We start from the raw sequence: 15,374 nt of genomic DNA, 5'->3' as shown, positions 1-15,374 counted from the left end.
CAGTTTGATGCATGGGCTTCCACCCTGCTCAGCACAGACAAAACTATAGGAGGATGAAAGAAAGCTGCTCTTCCCCTCTTTGCAACGTCCTGTTGCTGTCCTCTCCAAGTGGCTCCAGCTCAGGCCCTCTCATTCCTTGGTCCCCCTCATCTTGTGTGTTGGGTTTGCTCCTTTGTGGGCTGAAGGGCAATGTGCTAGCAGCAAAAGTAACCAAAAGGCTGGGGTTTGACAAAGCAGGGGTCTGGGGGGCTTTATCGGATGCCTCCTGTTAGATGATTTTCCTGTCGTCGCTCACCAGCTCAGACTTGCTATTGTGGGTGGGGAGAGTATTCAGAAGTTTTTGCCCTGCAAACAACAGCTCTTGTGCACCATGATCACACCACTGTGTATAGAGCTGGCCTTGGGATCTGGGCCAGGGTTTGCTGGAGGATTCTTTGGGGCACTTTTAATCTTCAATATCATGCAGCTGGGGTGGAGGACATGATCGCTGGGCCATTACTGGCCTCTTGCTGCAGGTGAGGCAGCGTCCAACTGCGTCTCCTGAGGTCTGTTAATAGCCACTAATATAGTCAGGGTTTTTTCAAGGCCCTGTTGTCCATATAAGCAGGTGAGGGAAGGCGAGACAGTTTTGTATGCTTATGTATTGCACTTTACACACACTAACCTTCACACCGGGCACCCTGGGCTGCAGGGAAATATTATTATCCCTATTTTACAGGTGGGGAAGCGAAGGCAGAGAGGGGAAGTGACCTGACGAAGGCCACAGAGGGAAGAAGTGTCTCAGCTGGGATTAGCATTCAGGAGTCCCTTCTCAGTCTTGCGTGATCGAGCTACGGAGCCATCTCCCACTTGTGAGCGGAAGCCATGCGGTGCTGCTTAACAGAACAGCTGCCTCACCTGCTAGGGGGGAAGGAGCTCCAGAGCAGCGGTTCTCAGACTGTGGGTGGGGACCCCAAAGTGGGTTGTGACTCTGTTTTACTGGGGTTGGCAGGGCTGAGGTCCGAAGCCCGAGCCCCACCGCCTGGGGCTGAAACCGAAGCCTGAGGGCTTCAGCGCTGGGTGGCGGGGCTCAGGTTACAGGCCCCCTGCCTGGGGATGCAGACCTTGAGTGTTCGCTTTGCCCCCACTGCCCAGGGCAGCGGGGCTCGGCCAGGTTCAGGCTTCGGTCCCCCCTCCTGGGGTCATGGAGGGGGTCACGGTGCAATGAAGTGTGAGAGCCCCTGCTCTAGGGCCATGGTTAAGAGCCCAGGCTCTATTCCCTCCCACGGCTGCAAGTTCGGCTCCCCAAATGTGGAAAGACCCATTTCATGGCTCTCCAAGGCCTGGCTATCGGGGGGATTCTGACAGGTTCAGTGATCTCCATAAAGAAATGGGTTCGAGAGTTAACTAGCAAGGACATCTCGACTAGGGCCTCGGAATCAGGAGCCAGATATCCTGTGCCCATTGGGGTATTTGGAGCTCCAAACCCCCTCGCTGCTAACCCTGTTCTTCTGGCCCATAGCTGGGGTGGATTATGAGAACTCCCACCCACACTAGTGTAAGGGTCAAAGCCAGGCATACGGTGCAGGGCAGCAGAGACGCTGCTTTGCAAACATTCGCATTCCATGCGGGATGCAGGGGAGATCTCTGCAGCTCGCTCTTGAGGGGAGGAAATGGGGCCACGGCCAATGGGGTCGGCACATGTGGGGAACTGTACCTTTAAGGGGCTCTGGCAAGAGCCAGTTGGAAGTGAGTGTTGTGAGCTTCCCTAGAACATTAAGAATTGCTGGCTGTTTAGGATGCAGACCCTGACCGAAGTGGAGCGCTTTCCTCTCCCGTGGCTCAGAGCGATCACTGAACACCGCAGCACTCGCTGATCTGCTTTTCCTCAGAGGAGGGAGCAGACCCAGCAGTGGTGGGATGCGTCCAGCTGCCTCAGACGCTGCTTGCGGGTGAGTATTCTGATTGCCCAGCTCCCTTGCGCCTTCCATAAGCAAAACTTGTCTATTCTGGCTTTGCTGGCGGGCTCAGCCATCCTCCATCTTCCCACCCCCGCAGCAGTGATGAAAGGAGCACTGAGGTGGGGAATGGAGGGTCAGAGAAACCGGAGGTCGGAGAGAGCAGTGGATCACGGAGTCCCTAGTGCTGCCAGCCCCCAGAGCTGAAGACCATCTCAGGAAACAGATGCAGGGTAGCAATGAGAGGATCGCTGTGCTGTACAGAATTTAGATCAATGGAGCCAGCGTGGTAGCCAAACCGTCCATGTGTCCATCCACACCGCTGGCCGGCAGGTGACCAAGGCCCAGGCAATGAAGTGTGCGTTCACATGCGAATGTCTTTCAGATGAGTCCGTACAAAGCCAATGCTCACCTGCGCCTTTTGCTGTCCCTCTCAACACGCTCTGGAGACACTCAGTGCATTAGCCTCCCCTTCCCCCTCGGAGGAGCGTGATTATCCCTATTTTACAGTCAGGGAAACTGGCACAGGGAGTCACTGACATGCCCAGAGTCAAAATGCAGATGGGTGACAGAGTCCGGGTTGGCATCCCATTCCTAGGCCCTTACGCTCACTGGTGAGCAACACGCTTTCGTTGGCTCAGGCAGCATGTAAAAGGGGAAGCATGATCTTGTGGTTAAAGCCCTGGACTGGGACTTGAGAACTAGCTTCAATTCTTGACTCTGTGGCAGTATCCCTGGGTGACCTTGGGCAGTCACTTAATCTCTCTGTGCCTCAGTTTCCCTTCTGTGAACGGGGATGATATTTCTCTTCTCCCACTTGTCTGTTTAGTTTACAAGACAGTCCCTACCCCCTAGCAGGATGTCTTGTACTATGTGTATGTACAGCACCTAACACAAGGGGGCCCCGATCTTGGTTAGGACTTCTAAGTTCTACTGTCATATAAACCCCTGCCAGCTGCAGGCTTGCCTATGTCACGATCCCATACCGCCCGCTTGCCCTCTCGTGCCAGTGGCACAGCAAATAAATGCCAGCAAGGCCGGAGGGGCCAAATGCTGCTTTTCATTTCACTTGTCCAGCCCCACTGGAGCAAAGGCAGTTGAGTGGGTGTAGCTGAGGACAGACCAGGGACTGGATACGGTGCTCCCATTGTGCGACCTGGCAATGGCCATAGAGCGTGTGCTCGGGCTTATTGCTTGGGGGCGGGGAGAGACGTGTTGTGCAAGCTGCAGCCCTGCGTTCCAGTCTCCTTTTGTTATTGCATTCGGAAAATCTCTGGCCTCCCAGTTCCTGCAGGAGGTCAACGCCCGCTAGTAACCCTGTAGCTGTACAATGTGGTTCCTGAGGCCACTCACATTGTCAGCTCAGGATGGCTGTTCGAAAAAACGTCCAAGGGCTAATGCGCTAAAGCAGGTTTAAAAAGGCAGCAAGGAACAGGCCAAGACAGCAAGATGTGCACAGACTACTCTCTCAAGTCTCAGGCTGGTGCCTTAACCAGTGGATGGTCCTTCCTCTCGAACAATGGCTCCTGACCTTGCTCTTTGAGCTGGGGGATTGGAGACGAGGACGCCATAAAGACCAAGAGTCTGAAATCTGAGCCATTGAAAGGGGTTGTATGAGACGTTTACATTTGCTTTTATTAAAGTCAAGTCAAATCCCCCAGAACGCTGGGGAGAAAGATCAGTGTTAAAGATTCAACCCCTTTGTACTTCTGTGGAAGAGCTGAGAAAGTTCCCTGAGTCTTCCAGAAAGTGCTTCAGCAAAACGAGAGTCTTGCTATTCCTGGCATTGCTGAGGTCTGAAACCACCAGAAGACCTGCCCTTGGTACATACTGAGTTCACACCTGGGCACAAGTCCAGAATAACGTTGCAGTTCCCCTCTCCCCCACCCAGGCCCACTGTGCCCTCAGGAAGGGTCAATGACCCTGGGACACAAGACTCGAAAACTGGTGCTGCTCAATGTATTCATTGCAGATGAAATCCACCCCCAGTGTCGAGGGCATGCAGCCGCTGTCTTTCTGGATCTGTGTTTTTATACCAGGCTTTTGTAATGCTGTGCCCCTGGGTGGGTTGTTGGCAGCAGGGATTAAACCTGGAACTACTGGTTCTTGCAGCATGAGCCTCTACTACCTGAGCTAAAAGACCCAGCTCTGTTCCAAGGCTTGCCAACCTCTGTAGGTGTCCCAGACGCCCCTAGAGGAGTGGGTGGGTGGTATGGGCTCCCCTCCTCACCCTGGTGCCTCTGCCCTTCCAGCGTCTCACCGCACAGCTCCAGCGGGATGGCTTCACACAACGGTCTGCAGCCGACGCTTATGGCCATCGCTTCGCTCTGCAGAGGGAGAGTTCTGATTAGCACGCCAGTCATGAAAGCAAGTACAATGCAACCCCATCGTTAGTAAGAATGTGAGTGTTATACCAATAAATTAAAAACCAGCAGGATCTTATTAAAGGGAAAAAGGCAAAATACCACATTTATTGTGAATACAGAAAGAATCATAGTAAGCAGTTAGTTACAGCTATAACATTCCATTCAATCTCATATTTATTCACACATTCATACACACACACAGGTTCTGCAAGGTTATCATAGTTACCAGCCTTAGAGTTGCTCATGCCAAGCCACTGGCCAGGTGGCCTGGACATGAGGAGGGAGCAGGGCCTTGTCAGATGCTCATCTGATGCTCCTGGAAGTTGCTTTGCAGAATCAGACCCCAAAGTTCTCACTTTTTAGAGTCTCTTTTTATAGGAATTTCTTCCTAGGCCAGTCCGTGGGAATTGCTTCATCATGCTGTTGCTGAATCAATCAGCAGATGGCACATTCCTGACAGCTCCATGCTGCTAGATGTTATCTTGTTCTTTGGTTCTCCCATTCTTGAGGCTGTTGGGTGGATTCCAGTCTGCCCTCCGGGGGTCCTCTGGTTATTTCCACTTGACGCCTTCTTCAGCCGATGGACACTGGATTCTTAGGCTGGCACCTCCCTGATCATTCAGTTATTATGCACACCAAGCATCCATCCACATACATCCTCTATCTCTATTTTAATCACAATTGTTAATACAACAAAAGGGCGGGGAGTCTCTGGGTGCTGTTTCTGTTGTTAGAGTATTGCTTTGAGAACAGACTCTGTCTTAGAATGTACTAACACAATTAGCAACTTGCAAGTTTCACACACAGAGGGAGAGAAACAGTACCAAAAACCAAGAGACCTCTTAATTAGTAATACCCTGGAATTTAAACTATGGGGAATCAAACTCATTTGTGATTTTAATACAGAACTTCTTTAATATGATCCAACATAATCCCCCTTTTGACACTAAGATTTATAATCGTCAGTGTCACTTTCTATGTAGCCTATTCAAAAGAAAGTACTGTGAGGCAATTTGAGTTTGTGATTCCAATTCATGCCACATACATGATCCTAGTGATGTATCTTTACTACAAGGTTCTGGGGCAACAGGCAAGGTGAGGCACACCCACTTTTGAGGAGTCCATTCGGTAGACCCTCTAGTGTCCAATAGCTTCCCTCCCTCCCCAGCCCACTGGCTCAAGGTCCAGGGTAGCCAGAAGGATCCCATGTGTAATATGGGGAGTGGGTTACCCTTCAATACCTTTGCCTCCAGGGACTGTTGGTGTGCAATTTTGACAACAATTTCTCCCATTAACAAGTCTGGTTTACAATACTGGAAACATATTGCATCCATTCATATTGATAAGTGTCAAACAATGATCTCTTTCTTTTTTAACAAATGCATCAAACCTTAATATTTCCCAATATGACCCAGAACATTTTGTGTTCCAAAGTAGCTAGGGCAAGTATCTGCATTTCAGTGCAACCCAGAGCTATGGCTGTGTAGTTTCCTATTTCTAAATTTTTTTTCTTATGCATAAGCCATGTGGTAATATTAAGCCATTGCCAAAGATTCCATCGGGCTTTTAGGTTACCCAGACCAATTTGGACCAAGTCTACATTGGCATGTACTTGTTTTTGTGTCAGGCTGTCCTGTAGCTGGGACAGAGAGCTTAATTTATTTTTAATTACCTGCAGGTCTTTAGTATTATTTTTTTTAAACACACCACAGTGCTAGCAACAAGACAAAACACAAGACAACACAGAGAACACAAAACACAGTTTCTAGTAGATTCATAGTATTGGGTTGCTCTTCAGCTGGCATCAGCTTTTCCTGATTTTCTGAAAGACAAAAAGAACATGTTTCTATCCCTTTTGGGGTGGGAGATTATTGCTTAAAATATTTCTTTTACAAATACCCTTGCTGATTGCAGGCAAAACAGAGCAATTGCCCCCACATTTTCCTGTTTTTGTTCTATAGGCAGGCCAGGTTTCAATGGCTTTTATCTTTTAAGGGTTATGGGGAAATTATCCCACTGTTTAGTCATTAAATCCCTGAGTTTTCCCTTTTATACAGCAGACCAAGTTTATAATGTTTTTCCTGCTGTGTTAAGCTTTAAGTTTATTTACAGGTAATAGCTGAGAAGCATCATTACCATACAACCTTGAAGGGTTTTTCCAAAAATCATACACACTATACATTGTTACAGGGGTACTTATTATCATTAAATTTATTAAAATTATCTTGTTATACCATGCCTTTTATTTAGACAACTTGTTTCCTGACCAGGTATGTCCTTTATCTGCAGCTCGTTTGTGCTGCTAGTTCTTTCCTTCCTTTATCATTTAGGTAATTTGCATTTTCACAGAAGCTTCCTGCTTTTGGATTTAAAGCCATCAGCAGCTCAGAGACTCTATCTTAAAAGGGACACAATCAACTTTCACCAGAGTTTTGATTACTTTTAACTTCTGCTTCCAAAACACACAGCAATCTGAAAAAGAAAACCCAACCTATTGTGGCTCCCTTTGGAGCCCTAATAGCATTTTAATTAAGTAGCATGGTATTTTTGCATTTCTTTTGCCCCTTCTACAATATACCCTGCACATGTTCTGGGGCAAATGCACATTCCTTCCATAGTTTAACTTCTATAACATTATCCAGATCCATTTTTACATAAGGTGTCACTATTTCTTTTTTTGCTTACAGAGGTTTCATGTACCTTTATCAAAGTGACAGTCTGATTATTCAGAGCCATTTTAAGACTCAGTGTTTCTCACATTGCTTCTTTTTGTTTTGTGCACTTCACCCCTGCTGTTGCTTCAGAGAGGCACTGTCTTTTTTTAATTTTTTTTTCTACAACTCTCATCTGCTATTTTGTTACAAAAACAAACAAACAAAAAGAATCCAGAATTTTTTTTTTTATATTCTCCTGATTTTGACTGCCCTGCTCCAGCCACAACTTAAAAACATTTTAAATTTTGTAAAGCATTGAGTTACCTTTTAAGGGTTAAATGCCAAATCCCAAAGCCAAACAACACTAATTACCTGTGTCTAGCAAAAAGGTCTGTCAGTTTTGCAACTTTGAATTAAAGAGTCAAACGGATTTTTAGTGGCATTATTTAAAACAAAAACAAAACCAACTGGTCCTTAGAACTTTACATATTTACACACACACAGATAGATACATACACATTTTCTTTTCCTTAACATCCCTTCCACACTGCTCTTTTTTTTTTTTTTTTTTTTTTTACATCTTACATTCCCTTTATACATTTGAGGTAGTTAAGTTCTAATAGAACCCTCTTATGTTCTTTTAGCAAATTTGACTAAATTGTCCAGTCAAATGATTTTAATCAGATAGTTTATTTTTGCCTGGCTAATTTACAGACATTCCTTTGGAAAAGGGCCCATTTTTCTTTCAGAATGGCTGCAAAGAAACCAAGAATGCTCTTTCTCTAACACTTTTTTCCTTTTTAACATTTTCACAAAGTTTAACTGCTTCATTCCCTCCAGCCTCTGCAGAGTTAACTTTTTTTTTTACTCTCTTTTCTCTTTGTAATTATGCCTGGGGGTGCCGTACATAGGACCTTCTCCCCCTTTACCTGCCTCCCTCCAGCCTCTGCAGAGTTAACTTTTTCACTCTTTTTGTATTCCTGGAGTGCCTCTTTCACTATTTTCAGCTGGCTTTGGGTATTTGTAGCCAGCACCTTCCAATTGTCTGCTCCCTTTTCCGTTTGTGCCTTTTCCTCTTTACATGAAGACAAGCGGAGGGAAGAATCCTTACATGCCTCCCACAACAACCAAATTGCTGCTGCATCTCTTTTGGCAGCACTAGAATGTTTGTATATGAGGATATACTGAGCCAATCTATCCTCTAGGTCCGAAATAGTGCAGACATCAGCTAGGGATTGTTTAGTCCAAGGACTGTGCCCAAATTTTTGAAGGATTTGTTTAAAAGGTGTAATTTCTTTAACAAAAGGTGAGGTTGGAGTTCCTTCTGACTCCATTCCTCCCTCTGGTACTGGCTTACCCTGTTTTCTTTTAAACATCTTAACATGGATATTTCAATCTCTTTGTCACTGCTGGTATTACTTAGCAAGTGACACAGCCTAGATTCTGAAATCATAGCTTAATCTATGCGTTTTTCCCCTGCTACCTTCCTGGAGGCCAGCAGGTCCGGTTAACCTATTTCTCCCTGCTACCTTCTTGGAGGCCAGCAGGTCCGGTTAACCTGTTCTTCCCTGCTACCTTCCCGGAGGCCAGCAGGTCTAGTTTAATCTGTTTTCCCTGCTACCTTCTCGGAGGCCAGCAGGTCCGCTGCTACCTTCTCGGAGGCCAGCAGGTCTGGTTTAATCTGTTTTCCCTGCTACCTTCTCGGAGGCCCGCAGGTCCCCTGCTACCTTCTTGGAGGCCAGCAGGTCTGGTTTAATCTGTTTTTCCTGCTACCTTCTCGGAGGCCAGCAGGTCCCCTGCTACCTTCTCGGAGGCCAGCAGGTCTGTTAACCTAATAGAAATGCCTAGCTCACTAGAGCTGGCGGTGTGCACACCAATATTTACAATAACTGAGGTTTTTTACCAATATTCCCCCTTTCACATTTCTCCACCAAAATGTTATACCAATAAATTAAAAACCAGCAGGATCTTATTAAAGGGAAAAAGGCAAAATACCACATTTATTGTGAATACAGAAAGAATCATAGTAAGCAGTTAGTTACAGCTATAACATTCCATTCAATCTCATATTTATTTACACATTCATTCACACACACACACACACACACCCACACACACAGGTTCTGCAAGGTTGTTATCATAGTTACCAGCCTTAGAGTTGCTCATGCCAAGCCACTGGCCAGGTGGCCTGGACATGAGGAGGGAGCAGGGCCTTGTCAGATGCTCATCTGATGCTCCTGGAAGTTGCTTTGCAGAATCAGACCCCAAAGTTCTCACTTTTTAGAGTCTCTTTTTATAGGAATTTCTTCCTAGGCCAGTCCGTGGGAATTGCTTCATCATGCTGTTGCTGAATCAATCAGCAGATGGCACATTCCTGACGGCTCCGTGCTGCTAGATGTTATCTTGTTCTTTGGTTCTCCCATTCTTGAGGCTGTTGGGTGGATTCCAGTCTGCCCTCCGGGGGTCCTCTGGTTATTTCCACTTGACGCCTTCTTCAGCCGATGGACACTGGATTCTTAGGCTGGCACCTCCCTGATCATTCAGTTATTATGCACACCAAGCATCCATCCACATACATCCTCTATCTCTATTTTAATCACAATTGTTAATACAACAAAAGGGCGGGGAGTCTCTGGGTGCTGTTTCTGTTGTTAGAGTATTGCTTTGAGAACAGACTCTGTCTTAGAATGTACTAACACAATTAGCAACTTGCAAGTTTCACACACAGAGGGAGAGAAACAGTACCAAAAACCAAGAGACCTCTTAATTAGTAATACCCTGGAATTTAAACTATGGGGAATCAAACTCATTTGTGATTTTAATACAGAACTTCTTTAATATGATCCAACATAATCCCCCTTTTGACACTAAGATTTATAATCGTCAGTGTCACTTTCTATGTAGCCTATTCAAAAGAAAGTACTGTGAGGCAATTTGAGTTTGTGATTCCAATTCATGCCACATACATGATCCTAGTGATGTATCTTTACTACAAGGTTCTGGGGCAACAGGCAAGGTGAGGCACACCCACTTTTGAGGAGTCCATTCGGTAGACCCTCTAGTGTCCAATAGCTTCCCTCCCTCCCCAGCCCACTGGCTCAAGGTCCAGGGTAGCCAGAAGGATCCCATGTGTAATATGGGGAGTGGGTTACCCTTCAATACCTTTGCCTCCAGGGACTGTTGGTGTGCAATTTTGACAACAATTTCTCCCATTAACAAGTCTGGTTTACAATACTGGAAACATATTGCATCCATTCATATTGATAAGTGTCAAACAATGATCTCTTTCTTTTTTAACAAATGCATCAAACCTTAATATTTCCCAATATGACCCAGAACATTTTGTGTTCCAAAGTAGCTAGGGCAAGTATCTGCATTTCAGTGCAACCCAGAGCTATGGCTGTGTAGTTTCCTATTTCTAAATTTTTTTTCTTATGCATAAGCCATGTGGTAATATTAAGCCATTGCCAAAGATTCCATCGGGCTTTTAGGTTACCCAGACCAATTTGGACCAAGTCTACATTGGCATGTACTTGTTTTTGTGTCAGGCTGTCCTGTAGCTGGGACAGAGAGCTTAATTTATTTTTAATTACCTGCAGGTCTTTAGTATTATTTTTTTTAAACACACCACAGTGCTAGCAACAAGACAAAACACAAGACAACACAGAGAACACAAAACACAGTTTCTAGTAGATTCATAGTATTGGGTTGCTCTTCAGCTGGCATCAGCTTTTCCTGATTTTCTGAAAGACAAAAAGAACATGTTTCTATCCCTTTTGGGGTGGGAGATTATTGCTTAAAATATTTCTTTTACAAATACCCTTGCTGATTGCAGGCAAAACAGAGCAATTGCCCCCACATTTTCCTGTTTTTGTTCTATAGGCAGGCCAGGTTTCAATGGCTTTTATCTTTTAAGGGTTATGGGGAAATTATCCCACTGTTTAGTCATTAAATCCCTGAGTTTTCCCTTTTATACAGCAGACCAAGTTTATAATGTTTTTCCTGCTGTGTTAAGCTTTAAGTTTATTTACAGGTAATAGCTGAGAAGCATCATTACCATACAACCTTGAAGGGTTTTTCCAAAAATCATACACACTATACATTGTTACAGGGGTACTTATTATCATTAAATTTATTAAAATTATCTTGTTATACCATGCCTTTTATTTAGACAACTTGTTTCCTGACCAGGTATGTCCTTTATCTGCAGCTCGTTTGTGCTGCTAGTTCTTTCCTTCCTTTATCATTTAGGTAATTTGCATTTTCACAGAAGCTTCCTGCTTTTGGATTTAAAGCCATCAGCAGCTCAGAGACTCTATCTTAAAAGGGACACAATCAACTTTCACCAGAGTTTTGATTACTTTTAACTTCTGCTTCCAAAACACACAGCAATCTGAAAAAGAAAACCCAACCTATTGTGGCTCCCTTTGGAGCCCTAATAGCATTTTAATTAAGTAGCATGGTATTTTTGCATTTCTTTTGCCCCTTCTACAATATACCCTGCACATGTTCTGGGGCAAATGCACATTCCTTCCATAGTTTAACTTCTATAACATTATCCAGATCCATTTTTACATAAGGTGTCACTATTTCTTTTTTTGCTTACAGAGGTTTCATGTACCTTTATCAAAGTGACAGTCTGATTATTCAGAGCCATTTTAAGACTCAGTGTTTCTCACATTGCTTCTTTTTGTTTTGTGCACTTCACCCCTGCTGTTGCTTCAGAGAGGCACTGTCTTTTTTTAATTTTTTTTTCTACAACTCTCATCTGCTATTTTGTTACAAAAACAAACAAACAAAAAGAATCCAGAATTTTTTTTTTTATATTCTCCTGATTTTGACTGCCCTGCTCCAGCCACAACTTAAAAACATTTTAAATTTTGTAAAGCATTGAGTTACCTTTTAAGGGTTAAATGCCAAATCCCAAAGCCAAACAACACTAATTACCTGTGTCTAGCAAAAAGGTCTGTCAGTTTTGCAACTTTGAATTAAAGAGTCAAACGGATTTTTAGTGGCATTATTTAAAACAAAAACAAAACCAACTGGTCCTTAGAACTTTACATATTTACACACACACAGATAGATACATACACATTTTCTTTTCCTTAACATCCCTTCCACACTGCTCTTTTTTTTTTTTTTTTTTTTTTTACATCTTACATTCCCTTTATACATTTGAGGTAGTTAAGTTCTAATAGAACCCTCTTATGTTCTTTTAGCAAATTTGACTAAATTGTCCAGTCAAATGATTTTAATCAGATAGTTTATTTTTGCCTGGCTAATTTACAGACATTCCTTTGGAAAAGGGCCCATTTTTCTTTCAGAATGGCTGCAAAGAAACCAAGAATGCTCTTTCTCTAACACTTTTTTCCTTTTTAACATTTTCACAAAGTTTAACTGCTTCATTCCCTCCAGCCTCTGCAGAGTTAACTTTTTTTTTTACTCTCTTTTCTCTTTGTAATTATGCCTGGGGGTGCCGTACATAGGACCTTCTCCCCCTTTACCTGCCTCCCTCCAGCCTCTGCAGAGTTAACTTTTTCACTCTTTTTGTATTCCTGGAGTGCCTCTTTCACTATTTTCAGCTGGCTTTGGGTATTTGTAGCCAGCACCTTCCAATTGTCTGCTCCCTTTTCCGTTTGTGCCTTTTCCTCTTTACATGAAGACAAGCGGAGGGAAGAATCCTTACATGCCTCCCACAACAACCAAATTGCTGCTGCATCTCTTTTGGCAGCACTAGAATGTTTGTATATGAGGATATACTGAGCCAATCTATCCTCTAGGTCCGAAATAGTGCAGACATCAGCTAGGGATTGTTTAGTCCAAGGACTGTGCCCAAATTTTTGAAGGATTTGTTTAAAAGGTGTAATTTCTTTAACAAAAGGTGAGGTTGGAGTTCCTTCTGACTCCATTCCTCCCTCTGGTACTGGCTTACCCTGTTTTCTTTTAAACATCTTAACATGGATATTTCAATCTCTTTGTCACTGCTGGTATTACTTAGCAAGTGACACAGCCTAGATTCTGAAATCATAGCTTAATCTATGCGTTTTTCCCCTGCTACCTTCCTGGAGGCCAGCAGGTCCGGTTAACCTATTTCTCCCTGCTACCTTCTTGGAGGCCAGCAGGTCCGGTTAACCTGTTCTTCCCTGCTACCTTCCCGGAGGCCAGCAGGTCTAGTTTAATCTGTTTTCCCTGCTACCTTCTCGGAGGCCAGCAGGTCCGCTGCTACCTTCTCGGAGGCCAGCAGGTCTGGTTTAATCTGTTTTCCCTGCTACCTTCTCGGAGGCCCGCAGGTCCCCTGCTACCTTCTTGGAGGCCAGCAGGTCTGGTTTAATCTGTTTTTCCTGCTACCTTCTCGGAGGCCAGCAGGTCCCCTGCTACCTTCTCGGAGGCCAGCAGGTCTGTTAACCTAATAGAAATGCCTAGCTCACTAGAGCTGGCGGTGTGCACACCAATATTTACAATAACTGAGGTTTTTTACCAATATTCCCCCTTTCACATTTCTCCACCAAAATGTTATACCAATAAATTAAAAACCAGCAGGATCTTATTAAAGGGAAAAAGGCAAAATACCACATTTATTGTGAATACAGAAAGAATCATAGTAAGCAGTTAGTTACAGCTATAACATTCCATTCAATCTCATATTTATTTACACATTCATTCACACACACACACACACACACCCACACACACAGGTTCTGCAAGGTTGTTATCATAGTTACCAGCCTTAGAGTTGCTCATGCCAAGCCACTGGCCAGGTGGCCTGGACATGAGGAGGGAGCAGGGCCTTGTCAGATGCTCATCTGATGCTCCTGGAAGTTGCTTTGCAGAATCAGACCCCAAAGTTCTCACTTTTTAGAGTCTCTTTTTATAGGAATTTCTTCCTAGGCCAGTCCGTGGGAATTGCTTCATCATGCTGTTGCTGAATCAATCAGCAGATGGCACATTCCTGACGGCTCCGTGCTGCTAGATGTTATCTTGTTCTTTGGTTCTCCCATTCTTGAGGCTGTTGGGTGGATTCCAGTCTGCCCTCCGGGGGTCCTCTGGTTATTTCCACTTGACGCCTTCTTCAGCCGATGGACACTGGATTCTTAGGCTGGCACCTCCCTGATCATTCAGTTATTATGCACACCAAGCATCCATCCACATACATCCTCTATCTCTATTTTAATCACAATTACTAATACACCAAAAGGGCGGGGAGTCTCTGGGTGCTGTTTCTGTTTAGAGTATTGCTTTGAGTCTCTCTCCCTGTGAATTGCTTTGAGAACAGACTCTGTCTTAGAATGTACTAACACAATTAGCAACTTGCAAGTTTCACACACAGAGGGAGAGAAACAGTACCAAAAACCAAGAGACCTCTTAATTAGTAATACCCTGGAATTTAAACTATGGAGAATCAAACTCATTTGTGATTTTAATACAGAACTTCTTTAATATGATCCAACATGAGCTCCTAGCTAGCCGGTCATTCCAGGAACCCTGCACGACTTTCCTTTTCACTGAATGTTTGCAGTCTTCTCTGAACTTCGTTTCCCTTTGCAGGTCAATGACCGCTAATACCTCCATACCAGAGGCTAGTCACTTTTCCAGCTCAGGATATCTTTACAGAAAAACAATCAGACTAGATTCCCTGCACCATCTTTGACATCAGAACAAAGGAATTCCCCAAAGGAAGTTCTGTCCTATTTACGAACTGCAGCAAGAAAATCCTGACTGATCAAACGGCTCAGGATTCAAAAGGTTAGCACCAGAAGCATGAGAGCTCTGCCTTTTGGGAAGAGACATGAAACTGACCCCCTCGTCTCACCAGTAGGCATACTAAATTCTATCCGTGGTAATGACATTGACTCCTGCAGTGTCACTGGGACACAGCGTCTTTCACTTCACTGCGTGCTACACTGTTGTGTGCCAAGTGAAGTTATATGTGTGTGTGTGTGTGTGTGTGTGTGTGTTATAGACACATGCCATATGGACTTAGATCGCTGGCTTTTGGCACCCAAATCTGAAAACTTTTGGCCTCTGTAACTTGCCCCGAGTCACTGTCCCAGCCAGTTGAATCGAGCTCAGGAGTGCTTGGCTCCCAGACCTGTGCTCAGACCTGTAGATCACCCCTCTGTGTTATTGCTGTGGTTAATCAGAGCTGTTGTGTGAATCCTCCCAACACCGGTCACCGATTATCATCCCCGCTTTACAGATGGGAACACGGAGGCACAGAGGCACAAAGAGACATGCCCAAACCACGCAGCGAGTCGTCGACAGAGCTGGAGTTCGAATTCAGTATCTTATGATGCTCAGATTCAAGGGTTTCGTTCAATCGTCCAGAGAAGGCTGTCTCTATGACGAGTATAAACAAACCGCTTTCCAGCATAAGTGCAACATCTGATGATGAGGGGGTGACGGGACAGGGGGCACCG

General features: G+C 44.6%; 1 long non-coding RNA gene across 1 annotated transcript; it reads left to right on the top strand.

The window, feature by feature from the left end:
- The first annotated feature begins 87 nt into the window (after nucleotides 1-87).
- LOC141996787 (uncharacterized) lies at nucleotides 88-15,207 on the top strand. The gene is made up of 5 exons (XR_012641614.1): nucleotides 88-851; nucleotides 1,778-1,931; nucleotides 4,190-4,338; nucleotides 14,503-14,700; nucleotides 15,155-15,207. It is a non-coding gene; the product is annotated as an uncharacterized LOC141996787 (long non-coding RNA).
- Nucleotides 15,208-15,374: the final 167 nt, after the last annotated feature.

Source organism: Natator depressus, chromosome 12 (assembly GCF_965152275.1).
Source record: "Natator depressus isolate rNatDep1 chromosome 12, rNatDep2.hap1, whole genome shotgun sequence".
Taxonomy (NCBI): domain Eukaryota; kingdom Metazoa; phylum Chordata; order Testudines; family Cheloniidae; genus Natator; species Natator depressus.
Note: the sequence above shows the minus strand (reverse complement) of the source record. Positions and strands in the feature narration are given on the sequence as shown.